The sequence below is a fragment of the Scyliorhinus torazame genome, chromosome 9 (genome assembly GCF_047496885.1).
Source record: "Scyliorhinus torazame isolate Kashiwa2021f chromosome 9, sScyTor2.1, whole genome shotgun sequence".
Classification (NCBI taxonomy): Eukaryota; Metazoa; Chordata; class Chondrichthyes; order Carcharhiniformes; family Scyliorhinidae; genus Scyliorhinus; species Scyliorhinus torazame.
Genome location: NC_092715.1, coordinates 49,705,238 through 49,732,658, shown reverse-complemented (window position 1 = coordinate 49,732,658; position 27,421 = coordinate 49,705,238). Strand labels below are relative to the sequence as shown.

Sequence of the window (27,421 nt, the reverse complement as noted above, 5' to 3'; positions counted from 1 at the left end):
TGGCAGGGCGGAAATCAGTCCGGCTCGGGCCTAGCCGCTCAAGGTGAGGGCTCGGCCGCGCAAGATGCGGAGACTTCCGCACCTTTGGCGCGGCGCGATGCCGGACTGATTTGAGCCATTTTTGGCGCCGGTCGACGGACATCGCGCCGATATCGAAGAATCCCGCCCCCGGTACCAAAAACGGCGCGGATCACTCCGGCGTCGGGCCCCCCCAAACAATGCAAATTCTCCGGCCCTGAATGGGCTAGCAGCGGCGTGACGCCATTCACGATGGCGTCACCCAATGTGGACGGTGACGCCGCATAGCGTGACGGCTCAAAAGACACGCCCCCCCACCATGGAAGACCAGACAAGATGGCCACCCGCCGCGCAGCCCTGAGGTTCCAGGACCGTGACATTGAGGCGCTTCTGGACGCTGTGGAGGAGAGGAGGGAGTCCCTGTACCCCGGACAAGGCCGCAGGGTCACCCCACGCCTCAGCCCGCGTCTGTGGAGGGAGGTGGCAGAGGCCGTCAGCCCTGTGGCTCTGACACCACAGACAGGCACCCAGTGCCACAAGAAGGTGAACGACCTCGTCAGGGCAGCCAGGGTGAGTCCCCCCCCCCTCCCTGCCCGATGTGCGGCACACCCCCAGGTGAAACCAACCCTAACCCTAACCTCTGCACTATACGCGCAACCGATGGCGTGCATTCATATACCTGTCTAACATTGTTACCCTTTACCCCTGCCACCCACTCGCCCCCCACAGGAGAAGCGCGCACACAACAATAGGGAGCATGAGAGGACTGGAGGGGGCCCAGCTGATGAGAGGTCACTCACCGTACATGAGGAAAGGGCCCTGGAACTGGCTGGCGGACCTGAGGACCGGGAGGTTGCCGATGCAGAGGTCGGGGGCCCACCAGCAAGTGAGAAACCGACAGCCCGTCCCCATATCCCCCCTCCCCCATATTCCCCCTCCCCATATCCCCCCTCCCCCATATCACCTGATCACCGCCTGCGTGTCTAACCATGCATGCTTCATTGTGTATTGCAGGAGCAAACGTCGAGGCATCCATCCCCGCAGATGCCGATCGCCCACAGGATGCTCCAGGGCGACCACGGGAAATGGAGATACCCGGACCCTCTGGCACGCGACGCCCGCAGGATGCCCCTCGGCGACCACGGGAGACGGAGAGACCTGGAGCAATAGGGAGACGATGCCCCCGTCTCGTGCGGTTTCAGCGACGCAGGCATGTGCCACCCAGCGACGAGGGGGGCAGCCACAGGCCCCCGTCGCAGCCGAGCCACGAAACCACTACCCAGGACAGCCCTACCCAGGACAGCCGTACCCACGACATCCCACCCAGGACACCCTTACCCAGGAAACCGAAATACAGGACAGTGACACAGAGTGCATTGTTGGAGACGAACCGCCATCCCAAAGTACCATGGACTCAGAGTCGGACGATGCGCACGACACAACGCCACTGCTGTCTCCAACACCCTCCACCATCGCAGAGACACTCAGCTCGGTTGGGCACTTTAGTGATGAGGCGTCTGGTACACTCACTGGTGCGCACAACACAGCCGTACAGGTACAGCAGGTGGAGGTAGGAGCAGCAGAGGGGCCGGGAGGTTGGAGGGCATCCTGGCACAAGCGAACATCTGCCGCCCAGATGGATCCCGGGTTCCTGGAGTTACCACACCAATCCCATAGCCCCGATGCAACCCCCCATCCTGGGACGAGCAAAGAGGGTGACGATCGGCTTGCAGCGGCTGCAGTCGCAGGTGGAGGAGTGCACCCGCGTCCAGGAGCTGGGAGTGGTGCCGTCATGCGTGCCACCCAGGCTGACACCGCACGGGTGGCGTCCGCGGTGGAGGCAATGGGTGCGACGGTGTCAGACATGGGGAGTAGTATGCGAGGCCTGGGGCTTTCCGTGCAGGCGGCGTCTGTGGCCCAGGACATGGCTGCCCTCTCACAGGAAGCCATGAGGCAGCGGCAGCGGCAGATGGCAGAGGCGCTCAATGCCGTGGCCCTGTCTCAGCAGGCCATGGCCCAGTCTCAGCAGGCAATGGCTCAATCCCTGCAGGCCATGGCCCAGTCTCAGCAGGCCATCGCTGAGGGCATCGGCACCATTGCCCATGTGCTAGCCGGCGTCGCACAGTCACAGACAGGGATGGCCAACTCCCTGAGCTCCATGGCTGCAAACCTGCAGACCCTTGTCGATATCAGCACGGGCCTCCAGGACTGGCAGCGCCAGGTGTCGGAAGGGCGTCGGATGGCCGGTCCGTTCGCACCCTGACCCATGTAGAGGCCTGGGGGGCATTGGGCACCCCGAGGGAGGAGGAGTTGCTGGCGCCCGTCCCTGTCCCCCTGTAGGGGTGGTCCAGGAACACTGCAGCACCTCGGACTCCCCGCCTTCCGCCCCAGGCGCATCGGGTGGGCAACGGGCAGGACAGGCTGGCACCTCGCCAACCCAGTCGCCCGGGCCGCAGTCTGGCCCATCTAGGCCAGGACGCCCCAGGAAACGGCCGCCAAAGGGATCCCGAGTCAGAGGGCAGGAATCGCAGGAGTCCACCTCCAGTTCTGCTGTACCGTCTGGGGAACCACCTAGGCGTAGTCAAAGGGCCCGTAAGGCCAAACACTTGGACACTGAGTAAGTTGGCACGGGTGCAGGGCACAAACAAGTTTTAGAGGCTAGGGCACGTGTATGCACTGTTTGTTATTAAAATCACTTTAACACCTACAGAAGCTGCCTTTGTGCTCTGTCTGAAGCGTGCGGGGGTGTCATGTATGTTGAGCGCCAGTGTTTGTATGAGGGATGGTCTTACGTCGGCCTCAGTGAGTCTGCCCCCTTCCCCCTGGGCTGCCCTCACCATCCCCCCCGGGCAGAGGACGGGACCGTGCGCTGCAGTGTCACAGCCGCATGCAGGGATGGTCCGGGTGGATGGTGGTACTGTGGCCATGGGTCAGACATCGTCCAACGATGTGGAGCCAGGATCTCATTGCAGAGCGGGTTGTCATCATCCTCCATGGCCTGCAATAGACACGCTTCCACCAGAGCCCGGCCGTCGTGCCGCAGGTGGATCTGCAATGGAGGGGTTGTGTGCATGCGGGTGGGGTGGGTGTGGTTGGGGGGGGGGGGGGGGGTGAGGGTGCTGGGTGGATGGGTGGGTGGGGGAGGGATTAGGGTGTTCGGGTGTTGCCATGTTGTGCGGTATGTGGCCATACTCGCCGATTCCCACACCCCCTAGTCAGTGAAGCGGACGGCTATCAGCCTGTCCCGTGCCCGCTGGCCCAGCCGGTAATGGTGGACAGCCACCCGCCCATGTCTAGCCCGTCTGCCCTGACCATTGCCCCCATCCCCCTCATCTGGGGAGGACTGTGCCTCTTCCTGCTGCTCCTCCACTCCGCCGTCCTCTGCCTGCGGCACATCACCCCTCTGCTGTGCTATGTTGTGCAGGACGCAGCACACCACAATGATGCGGCCGACCCTATCTGACGGGTACCGGAGGGCCCTCCAGAGCGGTCCAGGCACCTGAAACACATTTTGAGCACGCCAAAGCACCTCTCTATCACACCCCTTGTCGCTGCATGGGCATCACTGTAGCTGTTCTCCGCGTCAGTCTGTGGCCTCCGTATAGGCGTCATCAGCCACGATCGCAACGGGTAACCCCTGTCGCCCAGCAACCAGCCCCTCAGCCGGGGGTGCCATCCCTCATACATGCCGGGGATGTAAGACCGCGACAACACGCATGAGTCATGTACACTTCCCGGGTACCGGGCGCAGATGTGCAGGATAATCATGCGGTGATTGCAGACCACCTGGATGTTCATCAAATAGGTCCTCTTCCTATTGGTGAACACGGCCCTGTTATCTGCAGCTGGCCGCACGGCGATGTGCGTCCCATCGATCGCGCCCTGGACCATGGGGAAACCGACCACGGCAGAGAAGCCCATGGCCCGGGCATCCTGGCTGGCCCGGTCCACAGGGAAGCGGATGTAGCGGTCCGCAATGGCATATAGGGCGTCTGTCACTGCCCGGATGCACCGGTGCACCGATGTCTGCGAGATGCCGGACAGGTCCCCACCTGGCGTCTGGAATGACCCCGTGGCATAAAAGTTCAGGGCAACCGTAATCTTGACGGGTACGGGGAGAGGGTGTGTCCCCCCAGTGCCACGCGGTGCCAGGTGTGCCAGCAGGTGGCAGATGTGTGCCACGGTTTCCTGGCTCATCCGGAGTCTCCTCCTGCATTCCTGGTCCGTGAGGTCCTGGTACGACAACCAGGGTCGGTACACACGGGGCCTCCTTGGGTGCCTCTGTTGCCGTGGCACCACAACGTCTTCCTCCCCCTCCTCGTGCTCCTCCTCCACTACGTGCTCCCCCTGCTCCTCCTCCTCGTCCTGTCGAGTGGGTGTTCCTCCAGCCTGGGCGGCTGCCGCCAGCCCCTCTGCGGCTTGCTCCTCTGCGGCAGCCTGCGCCGCCTCTCTGGCACGCTCCTCCTCCACCTCTTCCTCCTCCAGGGCAAGATGGAGAATAGCGGCTGCCGCCACGGCGGCCAACATCGCTGGCTGATCAGAAAACATGGCTTCCTGCCGGGGAGGGGGGGGGGGGCGGGGGAAAAACGGCATGTCATCATTGCCCGTACCCCCCCTCCCCCCAGCCAGGTGGCATGGGCAGCATGGGCGCGACTGTTGGAGGATGGCACCTGGCCAGGCGGTAAAACTCCCTTGCCCACGAACCCCCCTCCCCGGTACTTCCCCCCCCCCCCCGTCACCGGCATATCCCCCCGTACCCGGCACTCATCCTTTCCGCCCCCCTCGCCGGCACTCACCTCCTCGTCCCCAGCACTCACCCCCGCGTCCCCGGCACTCACCCCCCCCCCCCCCCCCCCCCCGCCCACGGCACTCACCCCCCGCGTCCACGGCACTCCCCCCCCCCCCCCATCCCCGGCACTCATCGACCCCCCCCCGGCACTCACCTCCCCGTCCCTGGCACTCACCCGTCCCCGGCACGATCCCCCCCCGTCCTCGACACACACCCCCGTCCCCGGCATACTTCCCCCCGTCCCCGGCACTCATCCCCACCTTCCCCGGCACTCACCCCCCTGTTCCCGGCACTCACCCACCCGTACCCGGCACAGATCCCCCCATACGCGGCACTAATCCCCCCCGTCCCCCTCGCCGGCACTCACCCTCCCTCATCCTCGGCACTCACCCCACCGTCCCTGGCACTCACCCCCCCCCCGTCCCCGACACTCATCCCCCCCCGTCCCCTTCGCCGGCACTCACTCCCCCCCCCCTTTCGCCGGCACTCACCCCCCCTTGTCCCTGGCACTCACCCCCGCATGCCCGGCACTCACTCCCCCCCCCCCCCCCGTCCCTGGCACTCACCCCCCCGATACCCGGCACTCATCCCCCCGTACCCTGCACCATCCCCCCCATACCCGGCACTCATCCCCCCATACCCTGCACTCATCCCCCCCGTGCCTGGCACTCACTCCCCCCGTCCCCCTCGCCGGCTCTCACCCCCCCCCCCCGTCCCCCTCGCCGACACTCACCCCCCCCCCCCGTACCCGGCACTCATCCCCCTCCCCCCCCCCCCATCCCCGGTGCCCACCCTCCCGTCCCCGGCTCCCAACCCCCGTCCCCGGCATTTACACCCCCCCCCCGGCACTCACCCCCCCGTCCCCGGCACTCACCCCCCCACCCCTTACACCCTGTCCCCGGCACTCACCCCACCTGTGCCCGGCACTCACCCCCCCCCCCCCGTTCCCGGCACTCACCCCCACGTACCCGCCACTCATCCCCCTGTACCTGGCACTCAGCCCCCCCCATCCTCGGCACTCACCAACCCAAAGCCGGCACTCATCCCCCCCGTTGCCCTCGCCGGCAGTCACCCCCCCCCCCGTCCCCGGCATTCACCACCCCGTCTCCGGCACTCACCGCCCCCATCCTCGGCACTCACCCACCCAAAGCCGGCACTCATCTCCCCCGTCCCCCTCGCCGGCACCCCCCCCCCCCCCCCCCTCCGTCACCGACACTCCCGTACCCGTCCCCGGCACTCACCCCCCCCCCGTCCCGGGCACTCACCCCCCTGTACCCGGCACTCATCCCCCCGTCCCCCTCGCCGGCACTCACCCTTCCAGCCCCAGGCATTCACCTCCCCGTCCCCGGCACTCACCCCCCCATCCCCGGCACTCACCCTCCCGTCCCCAGTACTCACCCCCCCCTTCCCCAGCACTCACCCCCCCCCCCCCCCCCGTTCCCGGCAATCACCCCTCCGTACCCGGCACTCATCCCCCCCCAACCCCCTCGCCGGCACTCACCCCCCCCCTTCCCCGGAAATCCCTCGAAGCCCACTCCACCCGCCCCCCCCACCTCGCCGCACACCCACCCACACACACCTCTCCCCCACACACATAGACTGCGGCCACGTCATCACCTCTCCTGCGGCCACCCCAGGCCGTGACCTACCTCCACGCTGGACGGCGTCAACCATCAGCACTGGTTGACGCCGTTAAAAAGGTCTTTTGATTTACGCCGACTTCGGCCCATCCGGCCCGGGAGAATATGGGCAGCCCCGGAGTCCATTGTCTCGCTCCCGCCCCTGCCATTCTCCGAGGCGGGCGGCGCGATTGACGCCCCGTCGACTTTTCACCCTTCGGAGAGTTCGGCGGGTGGCGGGGGCGGGATTTACGCTGCCCCCCAGCGATTCTCCAACCGGCGGGGGGTCGGAGAATCCCGCCCCTGTTTTCACTCTTTTGGCACAAGAACACGCTGCATTTCTTAACGTAAATACTGTCAAACCTTTAAAGTGGCTGTTTTGCAACAATACACAATACCTTTACTGCCTTACATGAATTATTGCAAGTTTGGCAAGAAGATTTTTTAAAAACATAATTCATCATATTTGTTTAAGGTTGAGAAACTACATGATATTAAACAGACTGAAATATTGGTTCTTTGCAGATGAGACATACTGTGATAAGTCTGTGACGATCCCATCTGTATAATTGCTGAGCCATTAGTTATTATTCTACATTTTTGTAATGTAATGTAATGTAAATCGCTTATTGTCACAAGTAGGCTTCAAATGAAGTTACTGTGAAAATAAGGGCTGAAGTACAATTTGTCAAGAGCAGTAATATGTCCCCATTTGATCTAATTCACCTCGTCATGTGGCACATGTAGTCACATTTCATTGCAAGGTCAAATTCTTCACCTTCTTGCCATTAGTATTATTTTCATCAAAAACAAGTTATGCCTCAGGGAAAATAAACTCTACATCCCTGTCTTTTACAACATCAAGGGGCTGTCAATTCAATACTAACCTTAGTAAGAGGGGGTTGAGGGGTCGAAAATGAATCCAGAATTGTGATGGGCATCAGGAGCAAAGGAGGGTTCGGCCGATGCATACACATGTTACTTGGAATCCTCTAGGCATAAGCTTAGCCAACAGATGTTCATATTATTTTTGTGTTTAATATTGTTTATTGTGTGTTACAGTTCACTCAGGGAGACCAAGCTGCTGTGGCAACATGCACTTTTGCCTGGAGCTATGGGTAGGGATGATAGAGGCTCTGACTTTCTTTCCATCTCACAGCTGACCATCTCCCCCACTCTTATCGCCTGTCATTGGCTTGTGTTGGAAGGATTCGCAGGTCGATAAACAGCCTGCTGTGTTGCAGCATGAACGCAACGTCCATGGCTGTCAATTCCCGGAGAGGGACTTATACCGGGTGAGCTTCTAGCTCAGATGTAGGTTCGCTACCCTCTGTGCCACAAGACCTCCTGTCATCTGTCAAGTAATGTAGCACTCTTACACAGAAGGAGGCAAAGTAGCCTTCACTTGGTACTGATGACCTGAATGAGCTGAACTGTTAACTCTATTTCTCTCTCCACAGATGCTGCCAGACATGGTGAGCATTGCCAGCATTTTGTGTCTTTATCCCACTCAGTAATGCAAGTGCAATTGATCTAAACCATCCCAGGTTGTTAAAGTATCACTGAGGCAGCCATTCCTGTTGTGCTCTCACCCTCCTGAGCCTGTCAGGTTGGAGATGCAGCTTGGGAGTGCTTCGCCGTTGGGAAAAAGGGGTTTCATCAGGAAAATCCCTGTTAATTGTCTCCAAACTGGCCTCAGTTGCCATCTTGCCTCAACTATGAGGATTCCCATCTTATCCACCAATCTGCCACCAGGAAAAGCAGCCAAAGACAGAATCACAGCAGCAAAATCAGCCTGACACCATTTTGTTTCACCCAACACTATCACCATTAGCCCTCCCACCACACCACCTGACCCAAACCTTCAAGGACCTGGGAAGATTTCCCCCAAAAGTATCATTGGAATGGTCACTTCAGATTATGTTCAAGGGAAGTATGGATTGAAGAACTTGTACAAACATCATATTGTTATGAACATTAGACTTTATAAGACAATTATGTTTTGAACTGTCTCTTTGATTTTAAGTTTAAATAGAATGCCTTGGAATAAGGGCTGGTGCGAAGTTGTACTGAACTCTGCCATGTGACAGGCCCATATAATCTGGTCACCATGGGGATAGGGGGCCCAGGTCAAACCCTATTGGAAGTGCAAGCTTTATCACCTAAACACAAAGGAAGACACAGCTGACCTTACTGGCATTCAACCCTACAGGCTCTCAGTCAGTCTGACCGAGTGTTTTGGGGGAAGACACACAACAGGTGATGCTGGGCTTAAGAAAGTTGCTTTTGGGTTAATGTCCAAGTAGACTGCTGGTGAAGAAGGAACCCCTGTTTGAGGAAACAAAACTTGTTATGGTGAGATGAAGACCAAGGTGTCAACAGTGGGTGCCCTGCTGCATAAAGTTCATTCAATTATGCTCACAAGATATTTTAAAGGACACTGGAAGATTCGCCCCAGCGGAGCAAGGAGAAGAGAACCTGCTGAATTCTCAGGAGACATTTGGGACTACTCTGTGATCCTTTGAATAGGTCACTAAGAAATGCATATTTCTATACGTTATTGGTCTCTATGGGGATTGCGACAATATCCTTATCTTTGACCAATGGCCTCTTCAAGCATGCCTTACCTGCTGGCATCAATAAATCCTTATAGCTAAAGAAAAAAAACCCTCTTTTACCTGGAAAGAAATTAGATGTTCTCAATTTTCAACTATGAATATACTCCTACAAATCTCATCTGGCGGGTCAAGTTACTACTTTTAAAAATAAAATTGAATTTTCTTATTCAGTACCGTTGAGATGCGAATTTGCTGGTGATTGTCAATTATGGACAAAGACCAACATTAGAACATAGAACATACAGTGCAGAAGGAGGCCATTCGGCCCATCGAGTCTGCACCGACCCACTTAAGCCCTCACTTCCACCCTATCCCCATAACCCAATAATCCCTCCTAACCTTTTTGGACATTAAGGGCAATTTAGCATGGCCAATCCACCTAACCTGCCCATCTTTGGACTGTAGGAGGAAACCGGAGCACCCAGAGGAAACCCACGCAGACACGGGGAGAACGTGCAGACTCCACACAGTGACCCAGCGAGGAATTGAACCTGGGACCCTGGCGCTGTGAAGCCACAATGCTATCCACTGTGCTACCGTGCTGCCCTGTTCTCACCCTATTCGGAAGAATTTCATTTCAAACTACATTCTAGCTCCCTTTTGGCATTGCTTATCTGAAAAGAAGCTGCTTTCTAGCACGATGGGATTAACATTATGCACTGCCTGACCCAAATAAGTACATGTACTCCAATAACAAGAATATGAGACAGAACGATTATCCTTTGCCAAATACTGTTGAGTCACTGTGAGTGAAATGAGTTCCACAATCTGAGTCCAGCTCCCAACAAGCTCAACTACAGTGAGCAACGTCTCCAGGTTTGGCAGGATCTGCTCGAAAAGGCTAGAAATGTCACAGCTGCAGTGATAAGATCTGAACAATGTTCACATCAACCAGCATTCCCTCTGATACACAGACCATGAACTCAAATAGGTTGATAGCACATTTTTTGTGCTTGTGCCGCTCTTTGCCAGAGCAATTCCGCATCCCACTCTCTCCTCGAGTGTTGTATCTTCCACTGCTTTAAATGTTAACACGGCTTTCCCTGAATAGGTTCTGAGGTCCCCACCTTTGTCATCCCTCTAAGAAGAAATAAAAGACACCAACCTCAGGACATCTCAAAGCGTTTTACAGCCAAATAATCACTGTTGAAACGTCATCATGATTGTAGCATAGGAAGTGGCAAAGCATTGCATTGCATGCTCCAACAATCCCCTGTGGAAATAGATTTTTCATGACCTCCCTTCTCATTTTCCAGTATTCATTTTAAATCATCCCAAGGCTGGCACCAGAATTGGAGAATTATTATAGTCTTTCTCCAATGAAGCTATTAAAACACCTCAGGATGTTTTAAAAAAAACCCTCTTATTAAATCTCCTCTTAATATTCTCTGGTCCAGAGAAAATAGTCTTGGGTGAGGGGGCAGGATGGGGTGGAGGCTGTGAGTTGAACTGTCGTCAAAGGCAGATTTACATGGATTAACTGTCTGTTTTAATGCAAAATGATTATCAAACATGGTATACAAAAGGGGTGGTCAATCCAATATTGTGCCATTGCTGAAAATTAGAATGACACCCCCACAATCAAGAACCATGGGCGTCATTCTCCGACCCCCCGCCGGGTCGGAGAATGGCCGTTGGCCGCCGTGAATCCCGCCCCCGCTGAAGTCTCTGGTACCGGAGATTGGGCGGGGGCAGGAATCGGGCCGCGCCGGTTGGCGGGACCCCCCCATCTGGATTCTCCGGCCCGAATGGGCCGAAGTCCCGCCCAGGAACTGCCTGGTCCCGCCGGCATAAATCAAACCTGGTATTTACCGGCGGGACCAGGCGGCTTGGGCAGGCTCCGGGGTCCTGGGGGGGGGGGCGCGGGGCGATCTGACCCCGGGGGGTGCCCCCACGGTGGCCTGGCCCGCGATCGGGGCCCACCGATCGGCGGGCGGGCCTGTGCCGTGGGGGCACTCTTTCCCTTCTGCCTCCGCCACGGCCTCCACCGTGGCGGAGGCGGAAGAGACTCTCCCCACTGCGCATGCGCGGGAAACTGACAGCGGCCGCTGACGCTCCCGCGCATGCGCCGCATTTCCGCGCCAGCTGGCGGGGCGGAAATCCCTCCGGCGTCGGCCTAGCCCCTCAATGTTGGGGCTAGGCCGCCAAAGATGCGGAGCATTCCGCACCTTTGGGCCGGCGTGATGCCCGTCTGATTGGCGCGTCTTTGGCGCCAGTCGGCGGACATCGCGCCGTTGGGGGAGAATTTCGCCCCATTTTCTTCAAAACGTTTGCTTATTGTTTGCTTTTTCATGCTACTTTTGGGAACATGTTATTTGTTTGTTTTGATCTAGTATGTTGCGCTCTGCTCTTCCTCTGTTTTTGTATTATTGTCTCTTACTGTAGTTTGCATTAATTCAGCTTCTGGCTATGACAGAAGTTACTTTTGGATAAATAAACCATTTGATGATGAAAGTAATGGGGGCAGGGGGGATTTTCCTGCCGTTCTCATCAGTGGGATCTTCCAGATGCGCCGATGGCGAATCCCTGCTGCGGGTTTCCCGGTGGGGGTGCGGATTTACTAGGAAATCCCATTGACAGCGGCGGAACCAGACGATCCCGCTGCCGGCCACCTCCTGCCGCTGGGAAACACGCCGCAGGGATGGGCAGAAAATCTGCCCCCCTCAACTAGTTTCCAATCCTTGGCATCATTATCCTGGTGAATGTATTCAGCTTGCTCTCTATAGTTTTAAAATGCTTTTGGTAATGCTTTATCTAGCTGAGATCACACTCTCAGGAAACTATACGAGGCTCCATATTCATCCATATTCTTCAATGTGTTTCCATGAAGTCCCGCTCCTGGGGCGGGATTCTCCGACTCCTTGCTGGCAGCGCCCCCCACAGCGATTCTCCGGCCCGCGATGGGCCGAGTGGCCGCCCGTTTTCGGCGGGTCCCGCCGGCGTAAATCACAACAGGACCTTACCGGCAGGACCTGGCTCCACGCGCGGCCTGCAGAGTCCTCGGGGCAGGGTAGGGGGGGGGTGCGGGGGGATATGGCCCCAGGGGGTGCCCCCACGGTGGCCTGGCCCGCGATCTGGGCCCACCGTTCCACGGGCGGGTCTGTGCCGTGGGGGCATTCTTTCCCTCCGCACCGGCCGCTGTCAACCTCCGCCATGGCCGGTGCGGAGAAGAACTCCCCTGCGCATGCGCGGGGATGACGCCAGCACACGCTGGTGCTCCCGTGCATGCACCAACTCGCGGAGGCCCTTCGGCGCCGGTTGGCGTGGTGCCAAACGCTCCTGCGCCGGAGGATTCTGCACCTTTGGGGCGGCCTGACGCCGGAGTGGTTCACGCCACTCCTCGGCGACGGAGTGGCCCGCCCCACTGGTCGCAGAGAATCCCGCCCCTGGTCCTTGACTTTCTTCCAAAATATAATGGGGTGCATTCTCCATCCTGGGAAGCGTGTTTCTCAAGGGAGCGCAGAAACGGAAAATCGGGATCAGCGTCAGGCGGAGGTGGATCCAAACGAGATTCTCCGACCTCCCCGCTGCAGTGGGATGTAGTTTCACATCCACGCATCAGCGAGAGGATGTAAATGAATGCAAATAGGTATTAATGACCCATCTGCATCTGTTTCGATGGCCCGGCACCCTAATGTCCGGCCCTTGTGATCCGCAGACCACTGGCCCGGGAATCATGTGGGCGGGGATTACTAGAGGTCTCACCAAACATGAGCCTGATGTGGTGGACTCGGGGTGCGCCAAAGGGGTGACCCCTTAATGTAGCTGCCCCCAAAGATGGCCACCCTGCCCCCGCACAATGCATAACTTGCCTGTTCCTCCTCTACCAGACACCCCCAAATGGGAGAACCCCCCTAGAGACCCCCTTAATAGGGAGACCCTGCCCCCTCAGAGACCCCCATAATGCGTTCCGCTAATTAAGTTCCGCAGTAGCATTTAGTGCTTTTGCTAAACGTATGTTGTGCTTCAGTTATTTTGGACGGGATCTTCCGCAACCCCGCAGCGTGTTTTGCAGCGGCAGTGGTGACCCGCCTTTGGCTGGCAGCGAGATCTTCCGGCCCTGCCGCTATCAATGTGGTTGCCCCTTGTTTTGACCCTCTGTCGCCGGAGATCGCTGTTGGCACGACCGGAAGATCGCACTGGCGGGAAAGGCTGGGGAAATCCCAACGATAATCTTTTCAATACCATCAAAAGAAGGTGGATAAAATAAACGGTACCCTGACGTAAACAGGATGGAAGCAACGTGAAAACAAGAATTGTACATTTTACAAGTGAAAATGCTAATGGCTAGAAGCAATGGATTTGACGTTTTAATGTGTGTAAACCTACGTTATACAAATCCCCTAATAAAATGTCACTGGTTTCAACTGTAAGTTTAGTAAAGTTGTTTTTCTTCATCTTTACACACAGGGGAAAAGGTATCCCAAAGTATTACATGGTCACTCATTTCTTTTCTTGCCCGCAATCACAGCAGAACAAAATACTGGTAAATCCTGCTGGAGGCTAAAGCTCAGTGAAGCATTTAAGCTGCCATGCACTAAATCCTTCCATAATGTTGGAAGTACACAGAATGTCCTTAATCTGATATTGATTAAAACTCTGGCATGCATTCAAGTAATTAGAACTTTTTTCTTAGTGCACTAAATGGTACAAAACCATTAGCCAAATAAAACATAACATATTCTTGTGCTGCAGTGCGCTGAAGGGAATTGCAACATTATGCGCAACAGAATCTCTACCTGAAGCTGCAGGTGCATGGTTCAAAATGCTGGAAATGCGCACCTGACTGAAAACACATTCATCCTGTCCATGGTAAAATAAAAAATATTTTATTGTGAATAACTGAATATTTATCGTTAAATTATATTTAAAATGGGGTATATATATCCTGACTCTTTCTCTCATCCAGACTCGAAACGTTAGCTCCCCTTCTCTCTCCACAGATGCTGTCAGGCCTGCTGAGATTGTCCAGCATTATACGTTTTTGTTTCAGATTCCAGCATCCGCAGTCATTTGCTTTTTGAAAGCTATTTAGGCTAGATTTATGTGGGGAGACCTATCACACGTCTCTGGAATTTTGAGTCAACATATTTATGTTTAATATCATATATATTATTTATATATTTGAATAAAATAAAGTGAATGGTACTCAAGTTTCCATGAATGGTACTTAAGTTTCCATGCTGCCCACATTTATATAATTCTGTATTTTCTAATGTTTATATATTTCAGGTATGTATACTATTTATTTATTTTAAAAATAAATTGAGAGTACCCAATTCATTCCTTTTTCCAATTAAGGGGCAATCCAGCATGCCAATCCACCCACCCTACACATCCACGGGCCGCGGGGGCGAAACCTACGCAAACACGGGGAGAATGCGCAAGCCCCACACAGATAGCGGTCCAGGGCCGGACTGAACCCGGGACCTCGGCGCCGCGAGACACCAGGGCCAACCCACCGTGCCACCGTGCTGCCCCATGTATACTATTTATAGAAGGGGCGCATGCTGGCACAGTGGTTAGCTCTGCTGTCTCACAGTGCCAGAGACCCGGATTCAATTCCAGCCTCGGGTGACTGTCTTTGTGGAGTTTGCACGTTCTCCCCATGTCTGCGTGGTTTTCTTCCGGGTGCTCTGGTTTCCTCCCATGGTCCAAAGATTGTCAGGTTAGGTGGACTGGCCATGCTAAATTTCCCCTTAGAATCCAAAATGTTAGATGGGGTTACAGGGATGCAGGGATGCGGTGGGGGCATAGGCCTCGGCAGGGTGCTCGTTCAAAGGGTCGGTGCAGACTCGATGGGCCGAATGGTCTCTTTCTGCACTGTAGTGATTCCATTCCATGTTCTAGATTGCATATCTGGGACATCGCTCTTGCTTCTGTATTCTCTCTCTAATTATTGTGAGGTAATTTTGTACAGTCCACTGCTGGTGGGGAGCCTTGCTTGCCTGGGTTGCTGACCAAGAACTGCAGGTATGCTGTGTTGGTGGGCTAGGCTCCTCATCAGAAGGATTAATCCATTCACCCAACTGCAATGTGTGACTAACTTAGGGTTATTTATTTAGCGGCAACATCTACGTGCTTAGATCTCTTTCACTTAATCTAACTGCTGCATTTGAGTAATACTAATTTATACTATCCTGTAACGCCATAGGAGATCCACTCGTCAGATCTGAAAGTGAATGCACGCACGTTTGTTTGAAGGGCTGGTGGCTTCGGTCAGTGTCCATAAATCTCGCTGCAACACTTTCATCATGCTGGAGGAGCTCCTTGCCAACTTATTATCCAAGTTAAAAAAGAAAATTCGGACTGCTGGAAATTGTTTTTGGAAAGAATTATCCATTTAAAGTACAATTGCTACCAGTATTGAGATTGCAAAACTTTGATACAGATCTGAGTTACAAACTTTGGATCTGCACTCAAAGATTGCCTGTCAAATTAAACTATCATTAGGAGAATGGGGCGTTCATTTCATGGGCAAATTGTATAGCCAGAGTCATCGTGCTGTCTTATTTTAGTGGCTCACAAACTGAAGACACTGGGCCCCTTGGCAGCCTCAGCTACACTGAAACGGCCTCACCACACAAGAACAGTAACAATGTCAAGGATCTGAAAGGCATAACGTTGCCAAGGAAACATTCCTGCTGTTCTCTTTCGTTCACTTCAGCAATTGCCAGGCCTCTTTCTATCCGTGCTGGAACTATAAATTGAAAGCACGAGCTCCCAAGCTTGTGGTGTGATACTTTCGAAAAAACCGAGGCTCAACTCAAGAGAGTTAGTTGGTCACTGAGCTGTGCAGAGCAATAAAAATCATTCCCCAGCCTGCGTTAAATTGGCTGATCTCAGTTAGGACGACAGGAGGAATGCCACAATTGGCCTCAGGTTCTGCAGATCAGCGATGGGGAAAATTCACCAAGGTCCCCGCTCCTGGTAACTATTCATGATTCCTGCTGAGAGTGCACGTGGGAAAGTCGGATGAGGAAGGGATTGGATTCAACCGCAATGCTCCTTCACAACTGAAAAGCCTGTTGACATACATGAATGATGGTCATTTGGGCAAGACGCCAAAGTGTAATCAACATCCAAGTAATTGTACTCCAGCAGAGAATCGCCCCATTCAGGAGAACATGGGAGGGGAGAAAACTGGAGATCAAATCTTAGGAGGTGTGGGGGTGCAAAAATGGTCTCTGTATGGGAGAGCGCTTGAGAATCAGTGCACAACTCTATTTCTGTTCACACATCAATAAATAGAATGCAAATTGAAAAGAAATTCAACCAGTAATGCAGCCAGAAATACATTTGGCCTAGAAAGGCTTCAGAAAGTCTGAATTATCTTGAGTGTAGCTAGCATTACGAAGGATTTAGAGAATATTACTGCTTGTCAAATTCAGTTGTATACGTCTAGTGAGCAGTAGGCTTCTCTAAATCTTCTTTAATGCCAGTTATAGTCAAGATAATTTAGGTTTTATTAGCACAGTACATAAAGTGCTATGGATACGATTTCTTTTTACATCAGTCCCCACTCTGTGTTAAACCTGAATTACTTAATCCTTCCATTATGTTATATAAATGGAAATAGCAGAGCTGACAACACAAAGAAAACTCCTAACATCAGAAATACACTGCAAGGCACCAAAATAAAATTCTTTGGTATTAAGACACTTTAGCTACTACTCCCAGTTGGCAGTTTCGTATGCAATGAGTCAGCTGGCGGGAAGGGTATGGATTGTATTGAGTGATGGCAGAGAGTGATCTCAAGGAGGGGAAGGAAAGAACGAATATAGGTAACAAAGAAACACCTTGCAAAAACCACATATATCATGGGCGGGATTCTCTGTCCTGCCAGACCCGCTTTCTGGTGCAGCGTGCACGCGCTGGCAGTGAGGTTTCCCATTGTGGCCACCCCCACGCCTTCTGGAAATCCGAGTCGTGAGTGTGCTGCCGGCAAAGCAGAGGATCCCACCGACGGAGAATCCTGCCCCATACCTTTTAGGTCCCATACCACATCCAAGTCTAGGCGATCGCTTCCCAAATGGTGTCCAATGTTACATATTAATTGGAGACAAATGCATAAATGCAGTCAACACTGCTGATTTTTCCAGCATCCGCAGCCTCCAGTAGGTCCGCTCTTGCCAGAGCAAGATTGTGCTGAGTGCTGCAGGCAACAACCATAATGAATGTGTGCTCTGGAGCAGTGCTCTTCAAACGTTTTTTCCGGGGACCCATTTGAAAATGAAATGAAAAATGAAAATTGCTTATTGTCACAAGTAGGCTTCAAACGAAGTTACTGTGAAAAGCCGCTAGTCGCCACATTCCAGGCCTGTTCGGGGAGGCTGCTACGGGAATTGAACCGTGCTGCTGGCCTGCCATGGTCTGCTTTAAAAGCCAGCGATTTAGCCCAGTGTGCTAAACCAGCCTCTGCTGATTTATCCATTTTTACCAACCGGCCAACCTTCGGGACCCAACCCGGCCGACTTTCACGACCCGCGCCAGCCGACCTTCGCGTCCCACGCCGCCCGACCTGCGCGACCCACCATTTTCTCTTACCTTGTTTGCTGCTGACAAAAATGGACGAAATGGTTTTGGGTCTCTTTGGCCCTCGTACACGCTCTTCCAATGGTACCTGTTGGATGAAGGTGAAGCCTTCCATTGTCGGAACGCATGGTGTCTCCATCTGTCCAAAGTTCTGCATTTTTTTCCAGCAACATTTTATCAAATAACCCCCCCCCCACTCCCGAACTTGTAAAAAAAAAAAAAAATTTTTTTTTAATGAATAAAATAAATGGAAAAAATGAATAAACCCCCCCCCCGGACTTGCAAAACAAAAAGCTGTGGCTGTTTTAAAAAAAAAAGCGGCCGCACTGCGCCTGCATGCCCGATCATCGGCGCGCATAGTTTTGTGCATGTGCGCCGATGGTCTGGCACGCATGCGCAGTGCGGCCGCATGTTTTTTACATATTCGCGCCCATTTTGGAGGCCGCTTGCAGCCGGCGTTTTTAACAGCCGGCTGTTGCGTGCAGATTTGCGCGATCGGGTGCGCCGTGACAGACGGCTCCGTGACCATCCCGACACCCGCCCGCGACCCACCCGTGGGTCGCGCCCCCGTGTTTGACAATGCCTGCTCTGGAGGATGCTGCAGTGCTCCCCCTATTGGTCGAGGCATGTGGACCACATCTTCAGCAGCCTAATGGTCCTGTCTACCACCTTGTGAAGGCATGACTCCTGTGGTACTCCTCCTTTGCCTCTGTTATTGGGTGCTGGAATGAGGTCAAGAGTCACCTCTCTAAGGGATGGCCATTGTCATCCAGGAACCATTTATCCAAATGGGCAGGAGTGACGGACAGCCTCGGCACCTGTGTGTGTTACCGGATGCAGGCATCAGTGAGCTGCCAGGGTAACAGGCACAGACTTGCAAAATCTGGGTTTTATGGTCGCAGACAATCTGCCCATTCTTCGAGAGGAGCCCCTTCCTCTTCACGAAGGCTCCTGGCTCACCTGCTAGCAATTGCCACATGGGTGCAGTCAATGGCACCCTGGATGCAGGGGAAGCCTGCAACTACCACAAAACCTCTGGCTCTCTCAACCTGGCTGACCTTGCCCATCCGGTAATGGATGAATGTCATCATCGCCTAAAGAGTGTCAGTAACAAACTTGGCACAACGGTGGTCAGCAGATCTTACAAATCATACAGATCCCCCACTGACCCTTGGAGTGAACCTACGGGGTAGAAGTTCAGTACCATTGTGACCTTCAGAGCCACTGGCATGTGGTGACCAGCTGTTGGAGGTGATCTACGGCCCAATCATCCAGCATACGGTGGTGACAGTGTCGCTAGAGTTGCGGAGCCTCCTTCAGCACTGGACCCGTTGAGGTATTTGGAGCGCTGTCTGTGCACTTTGGCTGCAGGATAGTGGTGTCTCCTCCAGACACTTCTGCCTTTTATAGTTTGCAGGCTCTACATCCCCCCTCATGCCTGCATCTCTCCTCCCACATGTCACTCCCTGGGACGTTGCCTGATGATAGCAATGCTCAAGGCACTGTCTCAGGCACCTACGGGTGCACTGCTGAAATCTTCGGACAACGGTGGCAAGAAAAAGGACTCGAGGAGAAAGTTATCCATACGTGGAATCCTTTGGGCAGTCCCTCAGGGTCGAGGATGACATTGTTACGCGAGGGTGGTATTAGAAACTTGGGTCCAGAAATGTGATCCAAGATTTTGGGGTTAAACAGACTGAGGGGGAAAAAACCCTGCTAGCACAAAGTCAGAGGCTACACCCACACCTGGCCGAGTTACATTGTCCCAGTCATGCTTAAACTCTTTAGTGGGAATTCACAGGATGCCCTAGATTTATTGCCCTTCGGGACACTCCTGTTTGACCTGTTATTAGCCCATTACAGAGTGTGATGGCCACTTTATCTGTCAATGAGAGGTTAGTTGCATATCAATAACATGGCTCTGTTCTTTTGTATGAACGGGAGTGGCCATCAAACAGCCGAGATAACAAAGACAGGTTCAAATCTGGAAGCCCCAGAAAACCGTTATTTGAAGGGTTGGGCGTAGCTTTGAGAGAGAGAGAAAAAAAATCTTGTTTTAAACAGGTAGAGGAGAATGCTTTGAAAATCGACCGAGGGAGGTCATGAAAGTTGGCACCGAGGCAGGCTTTGGAAAAAGGGTTCTGAACGAATGTCCCTAACAGAAGAACAATTGCTTCATAAATGCACAATAAGAAGTCTTACAACACCAGGTTAAAGTTCAACAGGTTTGTTTCAAACACTAGCTTTCGGGGCACTGCTCCTTCCTCGGGTGAAGGAGCAGTGCTCCGAAAGCTAGTGTTTGAAACAAACCTGTTGGACTTTAACCTGGTGTTGTAAGACTTCTTACTGTGCTCACTCCAGTCCAACGCCGGCATCTTCACATCATTCATAAATGCAAGAATTGCCTTTCTCTACCTGTGAAAGTGGCATGAGAGCGCCATGTTATGTTAAATTGCTGTTAAATGGGAACTAGTGTGTTATGGTTAAGAAACTGCATGCTATTGTTAGGGGTGAAGTTTAAAAGTAAACATTGTTTTATTTTCTTTTGTTTTAATAAAGTTTGTTTATAAAATAACCAAGCCCTATTTCTTATACGATCACTCCTTGAACGAATCGACCTCTCATTATCTTAAAACTTAAAAAAGTTATGGTTCTGGTCCAGTCTCTTAGCCACTGTTGAGAGCTCACCAGGCATCTGTCACAACTCCAGGAAGATGGGTTCTGCGATGGCTGAATTGTTCAATGCTGAATCAACAGATTCTGCCACAGGTTTGGTAGGTGGCGTTTGATGAGGTGGGTGGGTCGGACACTCTGGATTCTAAACTCTCTTTCTGCTGTTTATGCTTGGCCTCCGCGTGCTTCACCCTGTGATGCTTGACGTAATTGGTGCCGTCGCAGATGCTACTTCTCCAGCTTGTGCTTTCTAAGGCAAGTCGATGTGGATGGGAGGCTTTCAGAGCGCCCTTGCAGTGTTTCCTCTGCCCTCCTAGTGATCGCTTACCATTGCAGAGCTCAGAGTAGAGCACTTGTTTTGGGAGTCGTGTGTCGGGCATGCAAACAATATGGCCCACCTATTGCAGCTGGTTGAGTGTGACCAGTGCCTCGATACTGGGAATATTGACCTGGAAGAGGATGCTCATGTTGGTACACATATCCCGCCAGTGGATTTTCAGCGTTTTGCAGAAGCAATGTTGGTGATACCTCTCCAGGGATTTGAGGTGCGTGCTGTACACTGTCCATGTTTCTGGTGCATACAGGTGGGCAGGGAGCATGGCTGCCCTGCAGACCATGAGCTTGGTCCTGGATTTCAGATCTCGGTCTTTGAACACTCTGTTCCTCAGATGTCCGAAGACTGCACTGGCACATTAGAGTCAATGCTCGATATCACTGTCGATGTCTGCTCGCGCCGAGAGGAGGCTACCAAGGTATGGGAAATGATCCACATTGTACAAGGGCTCATCATGGATCTTGATGGTCAGAGGCAGTTTTGTGTGGCAGGAATGGCCTGGTAGAGAATATTTGTTTTCCAGATGTTTAACCTGAGGCCCATTCTCTCATGCCTTGGTGAATGTGTCAACAATGGCTTGTTTGTAGCTCGGCCTCTGAGTGCGCACGCACATTGGCGTTGTCTGAAATACACCAGAAATGGCAGGAACCTCTCAAATCGAATAAACATCACGGCAAAAAGAAATTCAACCTGAAGAGACAGAGCCTTTGCATCAGGGACCTTTCATCCCACCCTTGGATGAGAACTTGAGGAATAGGTGTTGCCCATTCAATGACCACAAAATTGCATGGGCAACCTAAAATTGCTTTTAATTGGTAAATGAATGGCCTTAATTGGCCTTGTAAGTGTTGACAGGCGCGCATCTGACTCCCATGTGCACCTGCCAACCGTAATATCGCTCATGTGCGTGATGACATCAGGATGCACAACTGACACCTTCAATTTCATGCAAGTTCGGGGTGGGCGCGCCCCTGCATTAATCGGGTAACAATTCTGGCCATGGTTTCCGATTGCTGTCCCATGACTCCTGCTTCAAAGTGCTGGTATTCAAAGCAAGAATAGGATCAGGCTTGGCTCTGGGTGCCTCTCATTTGAATAGATTGCTCATGCACGCATGCTGCCTGGGAGCGCACATGAATGGGCAAGGATCTAGAGGTCTGTCAAACTAGAGGGAACTTACACCTACAGAAACGTGCCTCAATATGAATCTATAGCACCTTGATGGAATGGAGAGGAAAATGAGGAATAAACTATCACTGACCGCATTCAAAACATCGAAACAACTTTGATACTATTATCACTCCTCTCTTCATTAGTTTTTGACAGGTGCAGTGGCATCTGGCACATGAATGAGCAAAGGAGATTAGTTTAGACAAGCAGAGTGCTGTTTTTATTAATTAAGAACGCCTGGGTAAACAAAACTCTTGTAAGTCATTGCTTTTTGGGTAGATAGGTGGCTCAATATTGAGCTAAGTTGCTGACATTTTCAAAATTCTGATTATGTTTATTTGGGATTGTAGGAATCAGTAAAAACAGCCACAGGAAAGTGAGGGGAGGATAGTGGTTGTGTAGGGTCAGAGCTGGCTGAAAGGTAATGGAGTAAAAGGAATTACAATCTGGCCTAATTAGGTTTAGCTGTTTTTCCAGTTTTTGATAGGTTGTTAGGATCATCGCCGATTTGTTATATTTGTTCCGATCTCAGTTGATGTTATAACTGGGCGGGAACATCCAGGAATAGAACCCTGGCTCAAAAGAGGTTAACTTTTACTTTTCTTTATAAGATGTAGTGGCACAGAGTTACAGGACCGCAAATTATTTTAACAGCAAGAAAAAAACATTTATTAAACATGACAAAATTGGATTATGATACAACACGCCGTTACTCCCCACGTAGTTTAACAATTATACACAGATTTCAGGATTAACACAGATTTGAAAGTGCATCTCAATCTACAATGGTTCCATTAACACAAAGGCCCTTTTAAGCACAGAAGGTAACAGTGGGCAAAGTAACTCTCCACCTTGAACCCCAAGTGAATGTTTGTGGCTGTCTCCTCACAAGTCTCCTCAGATGATTGTCGCAGTTTCCACACTGCACTCCCAAAAACATGCTTAAAACATCTTCTTTCATAATAATGACGCTTTCCCTCAGCAGTTTGCATTCTGAAATCCAGACCAGGTTTACCAAATGACACTTTTAAACAAAGCTACCGCCCCACTTTTAACAGAGAATCCAGTGCAAGACTTTACCCTTTAGGATTTCTTTGTCTTGACTGCTGTGCAAACTGCTCACATTTGCTTTTACTCACGATTCCCAGACTGTACTAAAATGGCATCAGACGTTGCATCTACCTCTGACGTCTGCTGTCCCATTTTAAATCTAGTTACTGGAATTGTCTCTTTAATTCTGAACACTTTGTTCACTCTTCCTTAAATTCTTCTGAATAATGCATTGGTCTCTGTTCACTTGTCGAAAACATTATTTCGGTCCCAATTCCCTAGTTATCTGGAGTGTATCTTGTTCCTTAGAAGCTTGCATCTTTGCAACTCTCGTCCTGTCCAGCTTCTTCCGGCAGAGTTGAGAGCGGTTCACTTCTCAGTGCCCTGTCTCCCAACTGCCAAAGGAAAGCCCTTTCCTCTGGAAAAATGGTCTCCTGTTGCAAAACACCAGCTTACTTCTATTTACTCTTCACGCCGTAATCCTCTCTAAGCACAACAGAAACGCAGTTGGAACTTAATCATACTCCACACATACATAAGGGATATAACTACTGTTATTTTCCTGACACATTCTTATTTTTAAAAATTGATACCAGGGGGCGACATTCTCCGACCCCCCCGCCGGGTCGGAGAATCGCCGGGGACTGGCGTGAATCCCGCCCCTGCCGGTTGCCGAAGTCTCCGGCACTGGATATTCGGCGGGGGCGGGAATCGCGCCGCGCCGGTTGGCGGGCCCCTCCGCTCGAATCTCCGGCCCGGATGGGCCGAAGTCCCGCCGATAAATTGCCTGTCCCGCCGGCGTAAATTAAATCACCTACCTTACCGGCGGGACAAGGCGGCGCGGGTGGCCTCCGGGGTCCTGGGGTGGGGGTGCGGGCCGATCTGGCCCCGGGGGGTGCCCTCACGGTGGCCTGGCCCGCGATCGGGGCCCACCGATCCACGGGCGTGCCTGTGCCGTGGGGGCACTCTTTCCCTTCCGCCTCCGCCACGGTCTCCACCATGGCGGAGGTGGAAGAGACTCCCTCCACTGCGCATGCGTGGGAAACTGTCAGCGGCCGCCAACGCTCCCGCGCATGCGCCGCCCCAAGGTGTCATTTCTGCGCCAGCTGGCGGGGCACCAAAGGCCGTTTCCGCCAGCTGGCGGGGCGGAAATTCCTCCGGCGTCGGCCTAGCCCCTCAATGTTGGGTCTCGGCCCCCAAAGATGCGGAGCATTCCCCACCTTTGGGGCGGCGCGATGCCCGTCTGATTGGCGCCGTTTTGGGCGCCAGTCGGCGGACATCGCGCCGTTTCAGGAGAATTTTGCCCCAGTTTTTTTTTGTTTGCCCTATTAATACCCAATCCGTTTCCTGTTCTTGCGATTTAGTTCAGCTTAATCTGTCAATTGCTCTGTTTGCTTTGTCCATTTCTAATATTCCTGCCTCTTTAAATTCATATTTTCCATGGCAGCAGCTCTGTTGTTTTGACCTTATTATGGGCATACTGATCACGATTCTTACAGTCGTTTCCAAATGGCAGGGGGAGTTCAAGGACACTGGAACACTGGATCTCCGGCCAGAAAGCAGCCTGATTTTTTTTTTTAAACAAACATTTTTATTGAGGTATTTTAGGCATATAGAAAAAGTGACATTGTACAGTACAAAAAAAAAATAAGTCAAGACACAAATTAAACATAGTGCAAACCACGGCTCTGTCCACGCAAGGACCTGCCTCAATATCCCCCTACTCTACTCTACTCTACCGTAGCACCCCCCTCGCCCCCCCCACCCTGCTGACGCTTACTCCTCTGCGAAGAAGTCAATAAATATCTGCCACCTTCGGGCGAGCCCTAGTAGCGAACCTCTCAAGGCGACCTTGACTTTCTCTAGGCCAAGAAAGCTCGCCATGTCCGATAGCCATACCACAGTCCTCGGGGGCTTTGAATCCCTCCATGCTAACAGTATTCGTCGCCGGGCTACCAGGGAAGCAAAGGCCAGAACGTCGGCCTCTCTCTCTTCCTGGACTCCCGGGTCCTCCGAAACCCCAAAGATTGCCATCTCAGGGCTCATTACCACCCCAGTTTTCAATACCTGGGACATGACATCTGCGAATCCCTGCCAATACCCCCTGAGTTTAGGGCACGACCAGAACATGTGTACATGGTTAGCCGGCCCTCCGGCGCATCTAGCACACTTGTCCTCCAGCCCGAAGAATTTGCTCATCCGGGCCACCGTCATGTGGGCCCGGTGCACAACCTTAAACTGGATCAGGCTGAGCCTGGCGCATGTTGCGGTCGTGTTTACTCTGCTCAGGGCTTCTGCCCAGACACCGTCGTCCATCTCCCCCCCCCCCGCCCCCCCGAGATCCTCTTCCCACTTAAGCTTCAGGTCATCGGTCTGCGTATCCTTAGCTCCTTGTAGATGGCTGAGACTCTACCCTCTCCCACCTCTCCCCTAGAAACTACCCTGTCCTGCCTCTCCTTCGGCGGGAGACGCGGGAAGGACTGCACCAGTCTGTGTACAAAATTCCGCATCTGTAAGTATCTAAAGTCGTTCCCTCTCGCCAGTCCAAACTTCTCCTCCAGCGCCCTCATGCTCAGAAAGCTCCCTTCCAGGAACAAATTCCCCATCCTCACAATCCCCGCCCTCCTCCACAGTCGATATCCCCGTCCATGTTCCCCGGGGCAAATCGGTGGTTGCCGCAGATTGGGGTCCACACCGATGCCCTTACCTCCCCTACATGCCTCCTCCACTGGCCCCAGATCCGAAGAGCCGCCACCACTATTGGGCTGGTGGAGTACCGTGCCGGCGGAAGCGGCAGAGGCGCCGTAACCAGGGCTGCTAAGCTAGTGCCCCTGCATGAAGCAGCCTCCATCCGCTCCCAAACCGACCCCGCACCCACCATCCATTTCCTTATTATCACTATGTTTTATCTAGAGGGGATGGCAGGGAAGGCAGTAGAATGTTCCTCATGCAGAATGTTTGAGGTGTGGGACGTTGCCAGTGTCCCTGCTGATTTCATCTGTGGGAAGTGCACCCATCTCCAGCTCCTCAGAAACGGTGTTAGGGAACTGGAGCTGGATGAACTTCGGATCATTCGGGAGGCAGAGGTGGTTACAGATAGAAACTTCAGGGATGTAGTGACTCCGAACAATAAAGATAGATGGGTGATGGTGAGAGGGGCTGGGAGGAAGCAGTCAGCACAGGGATCCCCTGTGGTCGTTCCCTTTAGTAACAAGTATACTGCTTTGGATACTGTTGGGGGGGGGGGGGGGGGGTCTTACCAGGGGTAAGCCATGGGGTACAGGTGTCTGGCACAGAGTCTGTCCCTGTTGCTCAGAAGGGAAGGGTGGAGAGGAGTAGAGCATTAGTCATTGGAGACTCCATAGTTAGGGGGATAGATAGGAGATTCTGTGGGAAAGAGAGAGACTCGCGGTTGGTGTGTTGCCTCCCAGGTGCCAGGATCCGCAATGACTCGGATTTTGTTTTCGGGATCCTTAAGGGGGAGGGGGAGCAGCCCCAAGTCGTAGTCCACATAGGTACCAACGACATAGGTAGGAAAAGGGATAGGGATGTAAGGCAGGAATTCAGGCAGCTAGGGTGGAAACTTAGATCTAGGACAAACAGAGTTATTATCTCTGGGTTGTTACCCATTCCACGTTCTAGCGAGACGAGGAATAGGGAGAGAGCAGTTGAACACATGGCTACAGGGATGGTGCAGGAGGGAGGGTTTCAGATTCCTGGATAACTGGGGCTCATTCTAGGGTAGGTGGGACTTCTACAAAACGGGATGGTCTACACCTGGACCAGAGGGGTACCAATATCCTGGGGGGGATATTTGCTAATGCTCTTCGGGAGGGTTTAAACTAGCTCAGCACGGGATTGGTAACCTGAATTGTAGCTCCAGTATACAGGAGGTTGAGAGTAGTGAGATCATGAGTAAGATTTCAAAGTTGCAGGAGTGTACCGGCAGACATGAAGGTGGTTTAAAGTGTGTCTACTTCAATGCCAGGAGCATCCGGAATAAGGTGGGTGAACGTGCGGCATGGGTTGGTACCTGGGACTTCGATGTTGTGGCCATCTCGGAGACATGGATAGAGCAGGGGCAGGAATGGTTGTTGCAGGTGCCGGGGTTTAGATATTTCAGTAAGCTCAGGGAAGGTGGTAAAAGAGGGGGAGGGGTGTCATTGTTAGTAAAGGACAGTATTACGGTGGCAGAAAGAACGTTTGATGAGGACTCGTCTACTGAGGTAGTATGGGCTGAAGTTAGAAACATGAACGGTGAGGTCACCCTGTTAGGGGTTTTCTATAGGCCTCCGAAAAGTTCCAGAGATGTAGAGGAAAGCATTGCAAAGATGATTCTGGATGGGAGCAAAAGTAACAGAGTAGTTGTTATGGGGGACTTAACTTTCCAAATATTGACTGGAAATGCTATAGTTCGAGTACTTTAGATGGGTCCGATTTTGTCCAATGTGTGCAGGAGGGTTTCCTGACGCAGTATGTAGATAGGCCAACGAGCGGCGAGGCCATATTGGATTTTGTACTGGGTAATGAACCAGGACAGGTGTTAGATTTGGAGGTAGGTGAGCACTTTGGTGATAGTGACCACAATTCGATTACGTTTACTTTAGTGATGGAA

General features: G+C 52.8%; 1 protein-coding gene across 2 annotated transcripts in view; it reads right to left on the bottom strand.

The window, feature by feature from the left end:
- The window catches only part of LOC140429185 (storkhead-box protein 2-like), a 484,578-nt gene that overhangs the window by 247,629 nt on the left and 209,528 nt on the right, over positions 1 to 27,421 (bottom strand). The window lies entirely within an intron of this gene.